This window comes from Mastigoproctus giganteus, chromosome 8 (assembly GCF_048544385.1).
Source record: "Mastigoproctus giganteus isolate SK-2022 chromosome 8, ASM4854438v1, whole genome shotgun sequence".
NCBI lineage: Eukaryota > Metazoa > Arthropoda > Arachnida > Uropygi > Thelyphonidae > Mastigoproctus > Mastigoproctus giganteus.
This window is the reverse complement of record NC_143582.1, coordinates 158,616,587-158,635,188: the sequence shown is the minus strand read 5'-3', so window position 1 is coordinate 158,635,188 and position 18,602 is coordinate 158,616,587. Positions and strand designations below refer to the sequence as shown.

Here is an 18,602-nt window from a genome sequence, read left to right as displayed (position 1 = left end):
AATATTTTTTATTGATTTAAGGCTGAGGTAGTAATAATGCAATACAAAATAAAGAAATAAAGTAATATACTAATTAGCATTCCATCAGAAGTCTTCCAAACATTCAAAATAAAAAAAATAATAAAACAAGAAATTTAGAGGTTATCAGGAAGGATGGAGTGATTTTTAACCACTTTGAAATGATAACTGATATATGCATGTGATGTGAAACATCATTAAATCATGATGTATGGACAAAAACCATGTATAAAGTTTGCATAACACCAACTAATTGCATATTTGACCATATGAATAATAATAATAAAAAAAAAAACCATGCATAAAAAATTAAATTTCCTTTTACTATTTTCCAGGTTCCAAAACTGTATTAATAAAAATTGATAGTACACACATAATATAAGATATAAAATGACAGCATTAATATTGTTTGACACTTTAAATTGTTTATACATCACTGTATGATGGTTATAAGGAAATATATTTATCAGGTTTGCTTATAATATTAACCTGTTATATCAAAAAGTTATCTATATCCACTACAGCAATATTTTTAGCTTTTTAAAATTTTATTATTGTACTTTAATTGGGGTGGGAGGGAGGACTGGCCTGCTTGTGGAATTAAGTTTACATGATCATCAGGCTAAGGTTTGAAAAACAAAAACACAGATCCACTGGGGAAATCAAAATAAATGGCTTGGAAAAACCATACTGATAAAATATTAAACTCTATAGAGGACAATTATCATCTCCATCAAATCCTCACAGGAATCCTAAATGGGAAAAGGAAAACTGGGATCATTCTGGGATGGCTTGCACAGAGGTTCTGGAATTTAGCCATCAAGACGACAATCAAGGACCCTCACAGCCCAAATCTCAACTACAGTACAAATTGAGTGTTAATTAGCATTAGAAGAGGGTATGTTATTTTATTTTTTGAAACTAAAAAATGCCTTCAAGGAGTAGTTAGTATTAGTAAGGCGAAATGATGCAAAGTAGCAACCTTTTCTGGATCAGACAAAAAATTATTACTAAAAATAATTTAAATGGTCCTTGAGGTTGTCACAGACATTCTCTCAGATATGCCAGACAAGCTATACTTACTACCTGTGAGTCTAAAATGCTGATGGAACTGATATTTGGGTGACACTCAAGTCAAGTGGACCCAATTTCGGCGAAGTCCGGACGGTCTGTGACAGCCAAATAATCTGCTTGCACCTTCACGATGGTGGGACTGTTAGTAATCCTGAGTAAAACCTCCATGCAGAAGTACATAAGTACATGGTGGGTGACCACCCAGGTGTGAACCAATGTAAGCAGGGGTCAAGGTGTGGCGTCCACACCACATGGAGGAATGCCGCCACTATGTTATCAGGCAGTACTAGGTGGTAGATGACTCATCAACCGATGCAATACCGCCACTTTGCTTATTAGAGGCTTGAAGTGGTGGAACCCATGTTTAGTCTCTAGAGCTAAGTTCCGGTCAACCCTTCCCCATCTCTTCCATCATGCAGTATGATTGATGGCTTTTGAGGTTATGATGAACATCGTGGCGAGATCCAATATTCCTTACATTTCGAAGGAACAGCTCTAAAACGGTGTTCGCAGGCCGGCCGCTAGTTATACACCAGACTGAACCTATTGGTAACTCGCTAGGAGGCTTCCGGATCAGCTAGTGTATAATCTTGCTACCTCTACTCTGCCAGATAGTGACTGGAGGGAGTCCGAGTAGTGTGATTGCAGGCAGCATTGTCGAGGCCACATTATGTCAAGGATCTGGGTATATTCTTACAATGTGTACGCCATATCCAAAAATTTCATTACTTCATACAGCATGTCCCACCCACTTTTTCTTACTATTGAATACACCATGAATTGTCAAACTAATAGAGCAAGCTTATCTGCGAAAGGAACTAAACCTCCCAAGCACTTCCTAATTCATTTCACAAATATACATGGTCTCAATTCTAATCTCAACGATGTCCATTCCCATTTGCAGTCTGCCAAACCCCATGTACTTTTTCTGACAGAATCTCAGTTATTGGTTGATTCAAATACTGCTCATCTCAGATGCCCAAATTATTCGCTGTATGATTCCTTTCGCCTCAAAGGTGGCCTTGTGCATATGTTTGTTCTGATGTTCCCTGTCAGTGACTTGGCAATTTGGAACCTCCTCTCTTTGATCTTCTCTGGCTTAAAATCTCTCTATCTCATTGTGTCAAATTCATCTGTTGTCTCTACCATTCTCCCACTTGGAGCTCTTTGACTTCCTCTCTTTGCAACTTGACTTTCTCCAGTCCAACTTTCCTAACAGTAAGGTAATTTTCCTGGGTGATTTTAATGTTCACAACTCCAGCTGGCTTCCGTTTTCTAGTCACACTGACCCAACTGGTCGAGATGCTGAGGCTTTTGCAATTACTAATGACCTTGCACAGATTGTTCATTCACCTACAAGAATACCAGACAATCCTAATCATACAGCCAATACGCTTGATCTTTTTCTCACAAACAACCCTTCTAAGTACACGGTCGAAGTGAGAGGTCCTTTAGGCACTTCAGATCACAACTTGGTGATTGTCTCTTCTCCAATGGAACCTTTATCTCATTGCTATTCCCAACCTCGTGTTGTTTGGCATTACAAGAATGCAAAATGGGATGACCTGCAAGACTTCTTTTCTTCGGTCAGATTACTGTTTCAAAAGTTCTGATGTCAACGTTTGCTCAGATCGTGTCAGTGAAATTATTTTTTCAGAAATGGAATCCTTTATCCCACACTCCACATTAAAATCTCGTCCTTTATCTAAACCTTGATTTTCCAATAAATGTGCTAAGGCTGTTCAAGAGAAGAATGTTGCATATCTTAATTGGCTTCTTTCTAATTGTTCAGTTTCATTTTCTGCCTACACCAAAGCTCGCAACAATTGTAAAGCAGTTATTAACCAGTCCAAAATAGAGTTTGAACAGGCTAAGAGTAGAAAACTTGATTCTTGCCCTAATGGTAGCCGAGCATTCTGGTCTCTTGCCAAAGATATTGGTCACAACTTTTGCCCCTCTCTGCTCCCACCTCTGTCCAAACCAGATGGTTCTGTTGTCTCTTCAGCCAAGGATAAAGCTGACCTGCTACCATCCCATTTTTCTTCCAACTCATGCATTAATGATCTTGGTAAAACACCTCCCATCATTCCCAAAACACTCCATTGATTGCCTCCTGTGGTCTTTCATCAAAAGGACGTCAGAAGGATTTTGACAAATCTTGATGCTAAGAAAGCTCCAGGTCCCGATGGTATTTCTCCACTTGTTGTCAAAACCTGTGCTCCTGAACTTACTCCTATTCTTTGCCGCCTTTTTTAACTTTCTTATTCCAAAGGTGTTTTTCCTTCTGCTTGGAAATTTGCTCATATCCAGCCAGTTCCTAAAAAGGGTGACAAATCCCTCCCATCCAATTACTTCTACTCTTTCTTAAGTAATGGAGATATCAATTAACCACCAACTCTTAAACTACCTAGAAATCTTCCGTTTGATCAATGATCGCCAGTATGGATTCCGTCAGTGTCGATCCACTGGTGATATTCTGGCTTATGTTACCCATTTATGGACTAATTCAATGGAAAGGTTTGGTGAAACACAAGTAGTTGCTCTTGATACCTCAAAGGCTTTCGATCGCGTCTGGCATAAAGGTCTTCTAAACAAGCTTCCATCTTATGGTTTACCAACTGTTTTTAGTAATTGGTTATCCAGTTTCTTCTCTGATCGCTCACTGAGGTTGATGGTAGATGGCTCTCTGTCTAACTTCTCCATTAATGCTGGTGTCTGCCAAAGTTCAGTTTTCCCCCCACTCTTTTCCTCTTGTATATTAATGACCTTCTTCCATTGACTGGAAATCCTATCCATGGTTTTGCCGATGATAGCACACTGCATTCCACTTTCCATTTTGAGAAACCTTGTCCTGCTCAATCAGCTTCAACTTCTCGAAAATCTGCTACCAATTACTTAAATGCAGATCTTCAGGTAATTCTCCAGTGGGGCAAAGACAACTTAGTTGATTTCAATCCTTCCAAAACTCAGTCTTGTCTTATATCTCGCAAAAAGGATTCTTCTGCTCCTATGCTCATCTTTAGTGACACCCTGATTTCTAGGCAAAATGATATAATCTCTTTTGGGGATTACCCCGACTTCTATTCTCTCTTGGCACAAGCACATTACAAATATTGCTTCTTCTGCATCTAAAAAACTTGGTTTTCTCTTTCGCTCTCGGTGTTACTTTTCTTCCAAACAGCTGCTCACTCTGTATAAATCGCAAATCCACCCTGCCATGGAAAATTGTTCCCACATCTGGGGTGGTGCCCCCAAAACCTCTCTCAGGCTTCTTGATTCCATTCAGAAGAGGGCAGTTAGGTTAATTAATGATTCATCTCTAACAGAGTCTCTCCACTCGCTGTCTCATAGATGTACTGTTTCTGCTGCATGCCTCTTCTACAGATACTTCCATGGGCACTGTTCTTCAGAATTGGCTTCTATAATTCCCGCTCTCTCTTTCAAATCAGTCCGATCACGTGCCGCCACCAGCCAACATCCATTTACTGTCCAACTTCAAACTCACAGAACCAACTTTTCATCTTCCTCGTTTATTTATTTAACTGCCGTTTTCTGGAACAACCTTCCTTCATACGTATGTCCTGAAAATTAGTCTACAGAAGTTCAAGTCCAGTGTCAACAAATATCTTCTTTCGTCTTCTCAACCTCCAACCCAAGCATGGTACTAAGTACTATAGGTTCTAACAACTCTCGTGTTTGGGGTTTACATAAAAAAAATAGAAATAAATAAAACACAATATTCATATAATGCCCATTCTCACAAAGGTAACTATAATTCTTTGAATTTAGTCCTCTACCATGGGAGGCAATTTATTCCAGTGCTCAACAACCCATTGCCAATTGGACTTCAAAAATCCAATCCAGTTTTATTCCCCGATTTTTTATATTTGACCCTTGGTTTTTTTTTTTTTTTTTTTTGATTTGATAGTTGTTGGCGCATCGGCTTCTGTGGCCATATTGCACCTCCCAAGGTTTTTGCAGTACTTTGATCCAAGCCCGAGGCGGGAATCGAACCCGCGACCTTTGGGTTGCCGGGCAGGTACTTTACCCACTCGGCTAGCCCGGTCGGCTGACCCTTGGTTCTCATCTCACCTACAAAGGAGAACACTACAGCAGCCTTTCATGAGGGATAGTACTAAAGTCTAGATATACATTATGTCAAAATTATTACCTTCATCCCACTGTTTGGACTGCAACTTTGTCTCTAGATGAAAGTGATGGACCCATGTATCATCCATGGTCACAAACCTTGTAAGGAAATTTACTGTATCTGCTTGAAAGCTATGCAAATGTTTGATTGACTTGACAACTTGCGCATTTTTGATCTGCTGTCAACAGCTTTAGGATCCTTTGTGCTGAAAACGTTTTCATAGCAAAAGAACCTCTGTGTATTCATATGAGATGTCCAAGATGCTGACAACGTATAAAAAACTGTCACTTGTAAATCATTCATCACCAGATTATTCACACTGTCAACAACTCCTGGAGTGATGGACATTGCAGATCTTCCAGAGGATTGGTCATCTTCCAATGCTCTACCTCCCTCATTTAAATTCTGCTTCCTAGTTATTAATCATGGAATATGAAGGGACATCCACTCCCAAAGACAACTCATCCTCATGAGTTGTCTTTGGCATTAGTCCTTTTTCCCCCCAAATACTGGATGATCACATTCACAAAATTTTGTTGACTTCAGGACCTGTAATTAAGAAAAAGCATTCATGAAGGTGCATGAAACTTGGTGGGTTACTATTTGATCTGTTATACATTACAGAAATTTTTAACATTACAACTACCTTTCATACTCAAGCAATAAACTTTTCAAATACCCCCTTACTTGGAGTCATTTCAATGCTGAGTGGGAATAAATGCACTGCTTTGTCCACTTCAAAGATCATGTTTGTTTATTATGTAGTTGTAGCATTGCAGTGCCAAAAAAACAATGTTCATTCCAGACTACTCACTGCTCCTTTAATTCTTATCCATTTAAATCTGAGTTAAGACTGAAGAAAATTAGACCTAAATAAAAAACTCTCAGGCCAGTAGCCAATTTTTCACTGTACCCAGGGTAAAATCTATTGCTTCCCTTAATGTCTCACTGATCACAAAGAAGAAAAAAAACATTTCAAGATGAGTTGAAGGAAGCATTCCTGATTGGTGTTACTGGATGTCACTGCAAACCAAATATTTTAAATCTAAAGTTTCAAGACAAACGTGGCTTGAATGTGTATTATCTGATACACCTGTGTATCAGACAATACACCTATGCATTTATCTGATAATATTTTTCAAAGTAACTCTTGCACATACCACAGTTCTTGTTTGTTACCACAACAGAATATATTAGCCAGATGTTCTGAGGATGGAAACATTTCAAACGAGCAGGTAGCTAATCCCAGGGAAGCGAGCTTAAACAAATTTAAGGGGCGAGTAAGAGCAATAAAAAGTACTGAAACTTATAACAGCTACAAAGTGATCTGTAATAGTGCTACAGAAAAGGTTAGGCTGGCAAAGGCAGATTATGAGAAATCGCTGGCAACGAGTGGGACTACGGAATTGTTCCCATATACAAATGCAAAAAAGAGGACAAACCAATCAGTGACTCATATGTAATGGATGTGGGATAGTATTAAATACCCCATCTGATGTAGATGAACTCAACAGTTACTTTGCATTGATATATTTACAGAAGAAAAACCCTTTATGTCAAAGAGAAATTATGGGAATGAAATTGAAAAATATGTAATTAATGAAATTATTTAATTTCATGAAAAAACTTGTTTAATGATTATTAAATGAAAAACTTGAGCTTACGGGCCAATAAGGTTCCTGGGGTTGATGGCATATATCCTATAACCTAAAGGGAGGTGACAAGTGAGTGCATTGAACCAATAAGGCTAATTATGAGAGTATCACTGGACTCAGGAGTGATTCTGTTGGATTGGAAAAAAGTGCCAATATATCTCCAATAAGGGTGGTTATAAAAGTGAAGTGGGAAATTACTGGTCAGTCAGTCCAACTTCAGTAGTAGGGAAAATCATGGAGGCAATGATCAAGTGTGGAATTCAGGATCATTTAGATAGAAATGAAATTTTGAATGATACTTAGCATTGTTTTGTAAAGGGAAAATATGTTTGACTAATCTGGTTAGATCATAAGTATAGCATAGCTTAATTTTCAGCACTCACCTCATAATAATCCGCTTGGTTTGATGAAACTTATAACAGTTACATGGTAATTATATAATGTTGGAAGTTGAGATTCCAATAAGTGGCTATTCGTAACTTAGTGTAATTACAAATTAAAAAATTACTAAATTGAGTATAAAAAAACGTTAAAATTTGCCTAAGAAAGGAATATGTACATTCCATTCTATGATTGTCTTATTAAATATATGTATTAAAAATTAAAATGGGATAGAAGCTAATAGTCACACATGAGCAACTTTTGAAACCATCCTCAGTTAGCTTTAGTGGAAAGAGAAGAACACGTGATGTATGTTTATATACTAGTTAAATTCCTGAAATGCATCTCAGTGTATGTGGAAGCTTTATGTGCTAAATTCCAAATAGGGGAGAGGTTGATTGGAACCTTCATGTTTAATATGTTAAATGAGGTGTGGCGCTTAAACCATTCAATAACGAGAGCCTTACTTTGAAGAATTTTATAACTAGAATTTAGTTTAATTATTGTAATAGCCAAATCGATGTGCGGATTACAATTACAAGATTGAATATGTTGTGTTAATTCTGTGCCCGATAAATTAGATTTGAAGCTATTAAAGTGATAGTAGGCACGTGTGTGTGTGTTAGAAATTTTTGAACTGCCAAATTTAGCTGTTGTACTACCAATTAACATGCTTGACAATCTGATTGACATCTAATTAAATATATACTGTTATTGTAATCCTGTGTCGTATACTTATATGTTGTCCTGTATGAATTAAATTTAGAACCTAATTTATTATTATAAGTTGTAAATATTAACTTAATATCTGTATTCTTAAAAATCTGTCGAAGCCGACTAGCATATTGTTTATGGTATGGAAGAATGATAAGGGCTCCGTGTGTCTTATTCAGATGGTTATTAATATTGTCAAGGCTATTATAATATTATTATGGACTTTAGTAATGGTTTTTTTTTATTAGTTGTAACAGGATATTTCCTGTTAATAAATTTTTTGGTGTGGTATTGTAATTCTGTGGATAGATCTACTTGTGTGTGACTATATTTAATAGCATTATATATCTGGTTATAAAGAACTGCTTTTTTAATATATAGAGGATGGTGTGAGTAGTAATGTAGGAACTTCCCTGTATGTGTGTTCTTCCTGTATATTTTAGTGCCTAAAATTGTACTGATTTCATATATATATATATATAGTGAGATTTAGAATTAATTTTATTATCGGTTTCTACTTCGAGGGTTAAATTTGAGTCTTATGTGTTGCGTTAAATATTTTTAATAAGGTGTGAATCATTGTTTTGTTACCTGTTAAAAGTACGTTGTCTGCATATCTCACATACAATTTGATACTTAGAGTAAAAGGTTTAAGTACTTTTTCCTCAATAGAAGTGAGATAGATTTCGGATAAACGGGCCGAAATACCGAGACCCAAGGAAGGCCAAAAATTTGTTCATATATATTATTTTGAAATCTAAATTGCTTGGCATTAAGTAAAAGTGACGAACTCTAAAATGTCATTAACATTTAAATCAGTATGTTTTGTCAAAGTGTCGTTTTTAAGAGCTAATAACATAGCTTCAATATGCACGTTTGTATATAGGGAGATGACGTCAAAAGATGCAAGAATATCATTTTCCGATATGGTCACAGAAGTTATACATTCATGTGCCTGCTTAGTGTTGTATACCCCGAACTGAAAAAATCTCATTAGAGGTGAAATAATTTTAACAAGGAATATGGATAGATTAGCGTAAGCAGACTGTTTAAAGGAAACAATATGTCTCAAAGGGTAATCTTGTTTATGGAGTAACTATTATATATCCTTTAAACAGTCCGCTTACTCTAATCTATCCATATTCCTCGTTAAAATTATTTCGCCTCTAATGAGATTTTCTCGGTTCAAGGTATACAACACTAAGCAGGAACACGAATGTATAACTTCCGTGACCATATCTGAAATGATATTCTTCCGTCTTTTGATGTCATCTCCCTATATACAAATGTGGACATCGAAGCTACGTTATTAGCTCTTAAAGATGACACTTTGACAAAACATATTGATTTAAATGTTAATGATATTTTAGAGCTCACGTTACTTTTACTTAATGCCAAGCAATTTAGATTGAAAATAATATATATAAACAAATTTTTGGCCTTCCTACAGGCTACATTACTATCTGGTATTTTGGCCCCTATATCCAAAATCTATCTCGCTTCTATTGAAGAAAAAGTACTTCAACCTTTTCCTATAAGTATCAAATTGTATACCAGATATGCAGACGTGTTTTTTTTACCTGTTTTTTTTAACAGGTAAAAAAACAACGATTGACACCTTATTAAATACATTTAACACAACATATGAGACTCAAATTTACCCTCAAAGTAGAAACCGATAATAAAATTAATTTTCTAAATCTCACTATATATAAAATAGGTACAATTTTAGGCACTAAAACATACATGAAGAACACACATACAGGGAAGTTCCTACATTACTACTCACACCATCCTCTATATATCAAAAAAAGCATTTCTTTATAACCAGATATATAATGCTATTAAATATAGTCACAAGTAGATCTATCGATCTATCCACAGATTTACAATACCTCACCAAAACATTTATCGACAGGAAACATCCATTACAACTAATAAAAGAAACCATTACTAAAATCTATAATAATAATTAATAGCCCTAACAAGATTAATAACCATCTGAATAAGACACACGGAACCCTTATCGGCTAGCATATTGTGTATGCTAGCCGACTAGCATACACAATATGCTATTCGGCTTCGACAAATTTTTAAGAATACACATTAAATTAATACAGTCCATTCCGGTTATTTGGGACACATTGGGACTAGTGCATTTTGGCCCGGTTAAGCGGCTGCCCCAATTATCTGAAGTTTCACATAAATAGTTAAAAATACAATGTACCCCTCCCCCCCCTTTTTTGCAATTGGTTCACTGTACAATCAAATCAAGTTACGATGGAGTCACCATAGTAAAGTACCGTTCACTATACAATGTGCAGTAAAGCGCCGGTCATTATGATCACATTCGTGAATTGAATTTTAATTCTATTAAACAGTGATTCTAATTAGCGAAAATAGGAATAATGTTATCCACAGGCTATAAAAGTAAAGATATATTAAACACAAATTTACCCTTTATTACCTTACCAATTAAAAAATTAAGCGATACATGAAAATCGGAAGAATTAATACATACTGTAATATGTACATAAGAACTAGTTGACGTTTCTGTTCACTGACATTTGTGGGTGGGGGTTAAAATTTAAAACAGTAAAAAGATAAGCAATCAATAACAAAGAACACGGCACATACAAATTGCAAGTAACACAATACGCGCAAATGAAAACTGAGTAAAGAGTTACAATACAAAGCTTTAAAAATAGGAATGAAGAGAAGATCTGAAAATTAATTTTTTTATATGATTGAAGATTTCATGGAAGTGTAAACACATTTCACCATAATAACTCACAGAATTCCAGCTGTCGGTGTTATCGCAAATTCAATAAGATCAAGTTAACTGTCTGTTTATGATAGATTTCAGTAACAGAAAATCCCAATAAACAGGTGACTGCTAATTGTTTAGGCAACTCCATAGCCAGGTGGGAAGGAGCAGCAGTGTGCAGCACATGCTTCTTGATTAGACCACGGTTCAAGCCCGTCACCACCAAATACAGAGGATGCGGAAAGGTCAGGGAATGACCACCGCATATCACGGAGCAATATGGCCTTAGTTGCTAATGCTCCTAAAAACCAAATAACAAACAAAAAAACAAAAAAGCTAATTGTTTTTATTGTTTTATAGGTTGTGACCTCCAGAATTTCAACTGAACCACGTGGTACCATCAGAGACAATCGTAGGGTAATCTCCAGTACTTCAGTCTCCTGCCCCGATTAAACGGCACGTTGTCCCAATTAAGCGAAGTAAATCCTGGCTATTTTCTCAATTGGTTTCTGTTTTTTAAGATTTGTCCCAAATAAACGGCTGCCCCGATTAATCGGTGGCCCAAATAACCGGAATCGAATGTATTTACATCTTATAAAAAAATTAGGTTCTAAATTTAATTCATACAGGACAACATGAGTAAACAACACAGGATTACAATAACATTATATATTTAATTAAATGTCAATCAGATTGTCAAGCATGGTACATTGGTAGTACAACAACTAAATTTGGCACTTCAAAATTTAGTAACACACAGATGCCTACTATCACTTTAATAGCTTCAAATTTAATTTATCGGGCACAGAATTAACACAACATGTTCAATCTTGTAGTATCATAATACACATATCGATTTGGCTATTACAGTAATAACTTGAGGTTGTCACATATATTCTCTCAGATATGCCAAACAAGCTCTACTTCCTACCAGGGAGACTAAAACGCTGATGGAACTGATATTCGGGTGACACTCCTCAAGTGGACCCAATTTCGGCAAAGTCTGGACAGTCTGGGACTGCCAAATCCTCTGCTTGCACCTTCACGGTGATGGGACTGTTAGTAATCCTGGGTATAACCCCCATGCACAAGGACACAGTTTGACTACCCAGGCGTGAACCAACATAAACACGGGTCGAGGTGTGGCACCCACACCATATGGAGGAATGCTGTCCCTCTGTGTTACTAGGCAATACTAGTTGGTATATGACTCTCATCAACTGGTGTAATACCACCACCTTGCTTATTGGAAGCTTGAAGTGGTGGAACCCATGTTTAGTCTACAGAGCTAAGATCTAGTCAACCCTTGCCCATCTCTTCCATCATGCAGTATGACTGACAACTTTTGAGGTTATGATGGACATCAAGGCGAGATCCAATCTTCCTTACATGTCGAGAGTACAGCTCTAAAACGGTGTTTTCAGGCCAGCCGCTAGTTAGTACACCGGACCAAAAGTATTGGTAACTCTCTAGGAGACTTCCAGATCAGCTAGTGTATAATCTTGCTATCTCTACTCTGCCAGATAGTGACTGGAAGAAGTATGTAGGGGGGGGGCATTGTCGAGGCCACATTATGTCAAGGATCTGGGTATATTCTTACCATGTGTACGCCATATTCAAAAATTTCATGACTTCATACAGCATGTCCCCCTACTTTTTCTTACTATTGAATACACTATGAATTGACAAACTAATAGAGTAAGCTTATCTGCGAAAAGATCTAAATCTTCGAAACACTTATTAGTTCATTTCCCAAATATACATGGCTTCAGTTCTAATCTCAACGATGTCCATTTCCACTTACAGTTTACCAAACACCATGTACTTTTTCTGACATAATCTCAGTTATCGGTTGATTCAACTCAGCTGCCCAAATTATTCACTGTGTGATTCTTTTTGTCTCAAAGGTGATACCTTGTGCATATGTCCGTTCTGATATTCCCTGTCAGAGACTTGGTAATTTGGAATCTCTTTTTGATCTTCACTGACATAAAATCTCTCTACCTCATTCTGTCAAATTCATTTGTTGTGTCTACCGTTCTCCCAACTCCAACTAATCACTTGGAGCTCTTTGACTTCCTCTCTTTGCAATGACTTTCTCCAGTCCAACTTTCCTAACAGTGAGGTCATTTTCCTTGGTGATTTTAATATTCACAACTCCAGCTAGCTTCTGTTTTCTAGTCACACAAACCCAGCTGGTCAAGATGCTGAGGCTTTTCAATTACTAATGGCCTTGCACAGATTGTTCATTTATCTATAAGAATACCGGAAAATGTAAACCATACAGCCAACACGCTTGATCTTTTTCTCACAAACAATGCTTCTAAATACACAGTAGAAGTGAGTGATCATTTAGGCACCTAAGATCACAACTTGGTGACTGTCTCTTCTCCAATGGAGCCTTTATCTCATGGCTATTCCCAACCTAGTGTTGTTTGGCATTACAAGAATACAAAATGGGATGACCTGAGAGATTTCTTTTCTTCTTTTCCTTGGTTGGGTTACTGTTTCAAAACTTCTGATGTAAACGTTAGCTCATATCGTGTCAATTAAATTATTGTTGTAGGAATGGAATCCTTTATTCCACACTACACTTTAAAATCTCATCCTTTATCTAAACCTCGGTTTTCCAATAAATGTGCTAAGGCTGTTCAAGAGAAAAATTTTGCATAGCATAATTGGCTTGTTTCCAATTCTCAGTTTCATTTTCCTACACCAAAGCCTACACCAAAGCTCGCAACAATTTTAAGCAGTTATTAATCAGTCCAAACTAGATTTTGAACAGGCTAAGAGTAGAAAACTTGATTCTTGTCGAGCATTCCGGTCTCTTGCCAAAGCTATTGGCTGCAAGTTTTGCCCATCTCTGCTCCCACCTGTGTCAAAACCAGATGGTTTTGTTGTTACGTCAGCCAAGGATAAAGCTGACCTGATAGCATACCATTTTTCTTCTAAGTCATGTATTAATGATCTTGGTAAAACGCCCCCCCCCCACCATTCCCGACATGCTCCATTCAGTGCCTCCTGTGGTCTTCCATCAAAAGAATGTCAGAAGGATTTTGACAAATCTTGATGATATGGAAGCTCCAGATCACAATGATATTTCTCCACTTGTTCTCAAAACATGTACTCCTGAACTTACTTCTTTTCTTTGCCGCCTTTTTTCACTTTGTTATTCCAAAGGTGTTTTTCCTACTGCTTGGAAATTTGCTCATATCCAGCCAGTTCCTAAAAAGGGTGACAAATCCCTCCCATCTAATTATCATCCCATTGCAATTACTTCTATTCTTTCTAAAGTAATGGAGAGATCAATTAACCGCCAACTCTTAAACTACCTAGAAACCTTCTGTCCAACGATTGCCAGTATGGATTTCGTCAGTGTCGATCCAATGGTGATATTCTGGCTTATGTTACCCATTTATGAACAAATTCAAAGGAAAAGTTTGGTGAAACACAAGCAGTTGCTCTTGACATCTCAAAGTCTTTTGATCATGTTTAACACAAAGGCCTTCTAAACAAGCTTCCAACTTATGGTTTGCCAACTTTTTTTTTTTTTTTGTAATTGGTTGTCCAGATTTCTCTCCAATCGATCACTGAGGGTGATGGTAGACGGCTCTCTGTCTCCTAACTTCTCCACTAGTGCTGGTGTCCCCCAAGGTTCAGTTCTTTCCCCCAATTTTTTCCTCTTGTACATTAATGACCTTCCATTGACTGGAAATCCTATCCATAGTTATGCCAATGATAGCACATTGCATTCCACTTTCCATTTTGAGAAACCTTGCCCTGCCCAATCAGCTTCAACTTCTCGAATATCCGCTACCAATTCTTTAATTGCCAATCTCCAGGTAATTGTCCAGTGGGGCAAAGATAACTTAGTTGATTTCAATCCTTCTAAAACTCAGTCTTGTCTTATATCTCACAAAAAAGGATCCTTCTGCTCATATACTTATCTTTGGTGACACTCCAATTTCTAGGCAAGATGATATATCTCTTTTGTGGATTACCCTGACTTCTAATTTCTCTCGGCACAAGCACATAACAAATATTGCTTCCTCTGCATCTAAAAAACTTGGTTTTCTCTTTCGTTCTCAGCTTTACTTTTCTTACAAACAGCTGTTCACTCTGTACAAATCACAAATATGCCCTACCGTGGAATATTGTTCACACATCTGGAGCAGTGCCCCCAAAACCTCACTCAGTCTTCTAGATTCCATTCAGAAGAGGGCAGTTAGGTTAAATAATGACTCATTTCTAACAGAGTCTCTCCACTCGCTGTCTCAGATGTACTGTTTCTGCTGAATGCCTTTTCTACAGATACTTCCATGGGCACTGTTCTTCTGAATTGACTTCTATAATTCCCACTCTCTCTCTTTCAAAACAGTCCAAACATCTGCCGCCACCAGCCAACATCCATTTACTGTCCAACTTCAAACTCACAGAACCACCAATTCATCTTTCTCGTTTATCCATTCAACTGCCGTTTTCTGGAACAACCTTCCTTCATATGCATTCAAGTCTAATGTCAAGAAATATCTTTTGTCTTCTCAACCTCCAACCCAAGCACAGTACTAAGTAATATAGGTTGTAATACCTCGTGTTTGGGGTTTTCATAAAAAAAAAAAAAAAAAAAATTCTAGTTATAAAATTCTTCAAAATGACGCTCTTGAATGGTTTAAGCGCTACACCTCGTTCAACATATTAAATATGAAGGTTCCAATCAACCTCTCCCCTATATGGAATTTAGCATGTATAAAATTTCCACATATACAGATGCATTTCAGGAATTTAACTAGTATATAAACATATGTCGCGTGTTCTTCCCTTTCAACTAAAGCTGAGGATAGTTTCTAAAGTCACTCGTACACAACTATTAGCTTCTATCCTGTTTTAATTTTTAATACTTCTATTTAATACGACAACCATAGAATGGAATGTGCACATTCCTTTCTTAGGCAAATTTTAACACATTTTATACTCAATTTATAATTACACTAAGTTGCGAACAGCCACTTATCAGAATTCCAACATTTTATAATTACCATGTACCTGTTATAAATTTCATCAAACCAAGCGGATTATTACGAGGTGAGTGCTGAAAATTAAGCTATGCTATACTTATGATCTAGTCGTTATATCACAACAGCACATAAGGAATCCTTAATATATGACTAATCTGGTTAGCTAATTTGACTGGGTCACTGAAGATCTGGATTTAGGAAATAATTTCGACATTGTTTATTTGGATTTCAGCAAAGTGTTTAACTCAGTCCCACATGAAGGGTTCCTTTATAAGCTGGAATAGGTTGGAATCACAAGGAAAATCCTTAGATGGATACCAGGATGGCTTTAGGGCAGGAGGCAGAGAGTTGTGATTAATGGTTATTCCTCAGATAGGGTTGATGTAAAAAGTGAGGTTCCCCAAGGATCAGTATTAGAACCACTGTTGACTTTGATTTTCATAGATCTCTAAATTTTCAGATAATGTAAAGATTAGTAGAGTAATTAATGATCATCGCCAAGAAGCTTCTTCAGAATGACCTCGATAGACTTCAGGGATGGTCATAAAAGTGGCAGCTATCCAGCAAAGTGTAATACGTTACACTTTGCTGGATAGCTGCAAAGTGTAATGTTTGGGAACAGTAACCCCAAAATAACTTATACACTTGGTAGAGTTGAAATAAAGCAGTGGAGAAAAGGGACTTGGGTGTAACAATAACATCAGACATGAAGTTCTCCAAACATTGCAGACAGGTAGCAAAGGCGGCCCATCGATGATTTATCGAACATTTCATAGTAGAGATAAGGATGTCATAATTCCATTATACAAGACTATTGTTAGACCACACGTGGAATACTGTGTATGGAGACCACACATAAAGAAAGACTGAGCTTCCTGAAAGGGTCCAAAGACGGGTAACTCCACTAGTCAGATCAGCATCCTTATGAGGAAAGACTGAATACGTGGGTTGGGCAGCTTAGAAACTAAGCACCTTTAAGGAGACCAGATTGAAGTGTTTAAGAGGGGCATAAGTAAAATGAATGACAAAATGTTCACCATTATACATGATTCTAGAACTAGGGGACATAAAATCAAGTTATGGGGAGAGATATTTAGACTGGATTGCAGAAAGTTTTATTTTAGACAGTGAGTTATACATTATTGCAATAATGTTACCTACATAGGTGGTAGAGGATGACAGTTTGGGTGAGCTGGATAATTACCTATGGGAGCAGGGAAACAAATAGGTTGTCTATTTCCTTTTCTTTTTTTAAATTTTCTTCTTATGATTCTAAGCCCTATGCTTCCTTGCAACATGTAGGCATTGCTAATACTAAGTCTTATTTGACCAATTTGATTGGATACTATGATGCAGTCACAAAGAAACTGGATGCAAAAAAATAATTTTGATATCACATACAGGCAGTTCCTGCTTTAAGAGTTTTCATTTTGAGTTCAGTTTATACGAGTTTTTTTTTTTTTTTTTAAATAAATATGGAGTATCAACAAAATCAAAAATATTAAAATTTATTGCAATAAATAAATGCTAAACATTCATAAAAACGGCATTTCAAGCCACTTGCATAGCTATACAATAATACAGTACTACTATAGTATTTAATAGCTACACATGCATTTGTTTGCATTAGTAGAGATATGATGCAAGAAAGCAAGCTTACATAGCATCATCCAAAAAAAAAAAAAAAACACACTTCCCATTTCACCTCAATTTGCTCCAAATGCTTGTCTAGTTCTCCCTTGATCTTATTTAAGTTTTTGACCACTATGAAATTTCTGCATGTCTTCACTCAATTTGAAGTTATGTCCACTCAGGTGAGTAATCTGAGCAAGAGGAAGAATACCATCAGCACTAAGCTTGCTCAAACCATTCAAGGCCTTATACACTTCAATTAGATCACCTCCAGCTGCAATTAGCAGAAGTTAAGCCTTTCTTGTTAACAGAAACCATTTGTTCCACTCACCAATCTCATTGCCCCACTCTGTACTCATTCCAGCAGCTCTACATCCTTCCTAAAATGATGCCAAGACTTGTGTGCAGTACTCAAAGTGTGGCCAGACCATTGCCTTATACAGAGGCTCAATCACCTCTTTATCCCTACTTGCAAAATTTTTGTATATCATTGACAAGACACAATGAGCTTCTCTTACAGCCTGTCTGCACTGCTCAGAAAACTTCATATCTGACTGCACAATTATCCCCAGGTCCTTTTCATTCTCCACTACCCTGAGTATAGTACCACCCATTTGGTACGTTACTCTGGGGTTACTGCTGCCCATATGCAGTAGTTTATATTTGTTAATGTTAAACTTCGTTAATTTGTTAATGTTGCCACCTCTTGGCTCAACTTTTACAGATCCTGTTGCAGTAGTGTACTATCATTACTGTCATTAACAACCTGCAAACCTTCGTAATGTCTGCAAACTTGGACATTAACCCTGATATACCTTCATCAATATCATTGATAAATACAGAAAACAACAATGAGCCCAACACTGAACCCTGGGAGACTCCACTAATAACATTAGTCCATGAAGAGCAGTGTCCATTGATTACCACTTTGTCTTCTCTTCCACTCAACCTCCCTTTTATCCATTGTAGCAACTTGCCCTTAACACCCTACTGCTCCTATTTGTACAATAGTTTTCCAAGCACAACAATATCAAAAGCTTTCCTGAAATCCAAGTATATGATATCAAAATTATTTTTGCATTCAGTTTCTTTGTGACCTCATCATAGTATCCAATCAAATTTGTCAGACAAGACTTCCCCCTAATAAACCCATGCTGTGTCTGAACTATAACTGCAGTCTTGTCTAGGTGATCCTG

General features: G+C 36.9%; 1 protein-coding gene across 1 annotated transcript in view; it reads right to left on the bottom strand.

Annotated features, from left to right (window-relative positions):
- Positions 1–18,602, bottom strand: part of Sesn (Sestrin) — a 123,735-nt gene that overhangs the window by 17,647 nt on the left and 87,486 nt on the right. The gene's annotated exons all lie outside the window — the stretch shown is intronic.